Source organism: Chelonoidis abingdonii, chromosome 9 (genome assembly GCF_003597395.2).
Source record: "Chelonoidis abingdonii isolate Lonesome George chromosome 9, CheloAbing_2.0, whole genome shotgun sequence".
Taxonomy (NCBI): Eukaryota; Metazoa; Chordata; order Testudines; family Testudinidae; genus Chelonoidis; species Chelonoidis abingdonii.
This window is the reverse complement of record NC_133777.1, coordinates 41,205,099-41,209,075: the sequence shown is the minus strand read 5'-3', so window position 1 is coordinate 41,209,075 and position 3,977 is coordinate 41,205,099. Positions and strand designations below refer to the sequence as shown.

Here is a 3,977-nt window from a genome sequence, read left to right as displayed (position 1 = left end):
TGTGTTCCTGTACAATCTTTTGGGAATTTGTTTACGGAGGTGCTTGGGAATGCTGGGTGCTCTTGTACCATCTTCTCCAGTCAGGAATGTGCTTACTTGGTTAGCCAGTACCTGGTGTGTTACTGCTCTGCAAGCTTGACAGCTGCTTCATACTCTTAGTTACAGCTAGGGCTCCAGCAAGGCCTACATGTCATACTGTTTAAATTCAGCATGGAGCAGTTCCCTTACTTTTGGTATTTAATAATGGTCTTCTAATATAGTTTTTATATAGAATTTCCTTGGTTTTGTTTTTAAGAAAAACGAATAAACAGAAAAATTATATTGTGTGCAACTATTTGTCAGGCAGTAGTAGAATGCAGTAGAATGCTGGGAATCTGGGCTCCCAGACTCAATTCCTGGCTCTAAGAAGGGAACGGTCTCAGGAGTGGTTGGTACATGGAACTTCTGCTCCTGAGTGGTATGCCGGGCATTTACATAGGGTGCTTCCCTGTGGGCTTGTAGTGCTGTATGCAGGAAGGAAGGAGTAGCCCAGTTTCACAGACAGTCTAGCCAAGCACATGGATGTGGCATATATTCATTCAAAAAGGCAGTGTGGCTAAACAGACAAGACTTGGTTTCAATTTTCAGCTCTGCCAGGAGTGATCTCATGCAACCTGTTTGATTCTCAGTTATCTCATCCGCGGTGGGGATGGAGTGAGGGGAGGATCCATGTCCCCTTGGAGCTTAGGTAGAGATGCCTTCCCTAATGGTAAGGGCTTAAAGAGCACAAAGATGAAGGGACTCGTCAGAAATGGGCTTTTTGTTCTTCCTGGTGATAGAGAACAGCAGGGAAGGGCTGGAGGTGAGTGCATGTGTGTGCAAATGTGAGTGTGTGCAAGTATATGTGATGTATATGTGTGGATGTCATTGTGCCCGTGTGTGAGTGTATGGGGTGCATGTGTGTAAGCACTGTATGTATGAATGTGAGTGTGCTCATGTGACTGCATGGTGTGTGAGTGTGCCCACGTGAGAGTGCATGGTATATGGAAGTGATTGTGCCCATGTGTGATGCCAGGGGAAGATATGAGTGAGCCCACGTGTGAGTGCAGAAAGTAGTGTAGGAAGGTCTGTGAGTGCACCTATATGTGTGTGGATATGAATGTGTGCACATGTGAGTGCACAGGGTGTGGCGATGTGACTGCAGTGTGTGTAATTGTGAGTGTGTCTGTGTGTGACTATGCCCGGGAGTGAGCGTGCAGTGTGTGTGTGTAGGGGGCTGCAGATGTGACTGTGCAGAGTGTGCCTGCGCGGGGCGGTGTGTCACTGTGCCGTATGCAGATGTGTGCAGCTGTTCCGCCAGCTGCGGTGCGGGTCCTTTGTAGGCTACATACAACCCTGGGTCCGGTCTGGTCCATTCCCCAGGCGGCGGAGCAGCACGTGGGACCCGCGAACACAGGCACCCGCTCAGCCCCTAACGGGGGACGCGCGCGCGCATGTCCACAACTCTCAGCAGCAAAACCGCCCAAGTACCCAAGGCGCGCGCCGAGGGAGGGTTTCCTCTCTGCTGCTCCGCCCACCCGTATTTCGTACATGCGCAGTCTCTGCTGCGTGCTCAGTGCAGGCTAGAACACGACCCTGCCCCCTTGGAAGCCGCATGCGCAATAGCTACTCGAGAGATGGTTGTTAGAACGGGCAGGGAGCGGAGCTAATGGCCCACCCTCTCCGTGATGACGTCATCAGCACCGCTCTGAAGAAGGCGGGCGCCAGAAGCTTGTCGCGCAGCCCCGGTAGCTCGCCGTGATCGTATAGTGGTTAGTACTCTGCGTTGTGGCCGCAGCAACCTCGGTTCGAATCCGAGTCACGGCATCGCTTTAATAGCGGTAGCACGGCATGGGGGCCCTGTGAGCTTTTTACTCGGAGGCTGGAGTCCAGGCAGCCCCCGCTTCCTATGGGCAGCAGCCTGGCACAGCCAGCCTGTTTCGGCGTTTGGAGGATACAGGGCACGGCCAGCCTGTTATAAGGCTAGGGACAGTGTCACTGACCCAACAGTCACCAGGCCACGGAAGAGGCTGTAGCTGGACAGTCCACACCATTCCCTGCCTGCCCATTGCCGTGGATGTGGCTCGGTCCCTGTGCAGCTGTCCAGTTTCCTGGGCTCAGGACCATCCCAAATGTTCTGGGTTTTGTACCTCAGAGGAGGGTGCACTCCACTTCCAGCCCTCTCCTCCCCTTGAGGAGTGCTGAGCGAGGACCCTGTGCTCTGCTAAACCAGAGCCTGAGCGAGGGCTATACTGTTCTGTACAGAGACCTGGCCCTGGCACATCTGGGCTGCCATGCAGCTGGGAAGGGGAGCCCCTCCCAGACACCTGGGGAGAGGCCTGCAGGAGCTGTTCCTAGCTGCCAGTACTATATGCCTGTTCTTGTGGCACCGACTGAGCAGCGTCTGGCGCTGCACTGAACTGTCCTGCAGGCTCCACATCCCACTCCTTTCTGCCCATGACTGAGGTCACCAGGCACTGCCCAACTCCCTGCCGGTTTCTCCACTGATCCAACACTGTTCTGCTAGGAAGGTATTTCAGCTTCGTATGTGGGGAGAGCCCAGGGCTGGGATAGTGGGGAGCTGCAGGTTGGGACTGAGGGACAGCAGCAGAGCTGTGCTGGTGAGGGAGCCCATGGCTGGAGACTGCAGGTAGGGATTGAGGGGCACTGTGTGTGTGTGTGTGGGAAGCCCAAGACAAATGCAAATGCCTGCAGCCTGGCGTGTGGGTGCTTGTGCCCATGGTGCCTTGGTGCAGATGTATAATGCCTGCTCTGGGGGGGAGGGTGCATGTGCTACCTGAGTTTGGCATCCAGGAAACCTGTGATGCCAAGCTCCAGCCATGCATGTTCCTGGACTTGTCTATGTTTTGAGTGGCCCCTGGCCCTGTGCACAGTGGACTCTGTTCCTGTGCTGCTGCAAATTGGTTTCAGCAGGGGGAGTTCCTGTGTAGGGAGCTTGGTGGAGGGGTGTTCTGAATCAGAGCAATAAGGAGAGGCAGAGGCAACCTAGAGGCCAAATTATGTTTGATCTCAATCAGTTGGGGTAAAATAGAAATCAGTGAGGTGGGGAATAATCACACATAAATCAGGATTGGTTGTTTTAGCAGGAGCTGCTAATTAGGGTCACACTGTAAACTCCTGTAAACTATTACTGCTGTGTATTGTATATGAAGTAATATCTTAATTAAAACTCACTTTGTAGGTAACAATTGACATTTATGAAATTACAGGCTTTGACATTAGATAATACAATGCACTGGAACAGAGATACTTTGCCTTTTCAGTTTCTCAGTTTTCAGCCTCTGTATGCCCAGAGTTTGGAGGAAAAGTTAGTTTGGTTAATGGAGCGATCATCTTGTGCAATCTTTGTTGGCTGTTTTGCGTTCCAGCTTAAACAAAGACATGGATTCCTTGATGCGATGCATTGGTTTCTTGATTGAACAATTAGCCCCAGCTCTTTTCTGCTTTACAAGCTGTTTGCTGTCTGACAATTTCTCTAGTCCTGCACTTCACCTTGTGTACCTTAAGATGCTGCCAGATGGTTTGTGTTAGAGGCCTTACTATTTCTTACTTTCATTACCGCTCACGTCCCCCTTATTTCTTAAATCCATTTCTCTTTAATTAGAGCGTATTTCCTTCACATTTCATTCTTGCGTTACTCTTCTTGCAGTTTTCTAACGATGTTTTTCTACTAATTTCTTCGCTTACTTGGAGACTCTTTATTTATTTGTCCTCTAGTCTAACTGTACTGTTCTTCCTTGAACCTCCCTTCTTTTCTCCTTATGCTGCTCTGTTTCCTCTTTCTAGGCACTGACCCTTTTGCATAGGTGCTGGAACTAGGGGTGCTGGGGGTGCTGCCATACCCCCTGGCTTGAACTGGTTTCCATTATATACAGGGTTTACAATTTGGTTCAATGGCTTTCAGCACCCCCCCACAAATTGTTCCACCACCCCTGCCC

General features: G+C 51.1%; 1 non-coding gene across 1 annotated transcript; it reads left to right on the top strand.

Annotated features, from left to right (window-relative positions):
- The first annotated feature begins 1,773 nt into the window (after positions 1–1,773).
- Positions 1,774–1,845, top strand: TRNAH-GUG (transfer RNA histidin (anticodon GUG)). The gene has a single exon. It is a non-coding gene; the product is annotated as a tRNA-His (tRNA).
- The last annotated feature ends 2,132 nt before the right edge of the window (positions 1,846–3,977 follow it).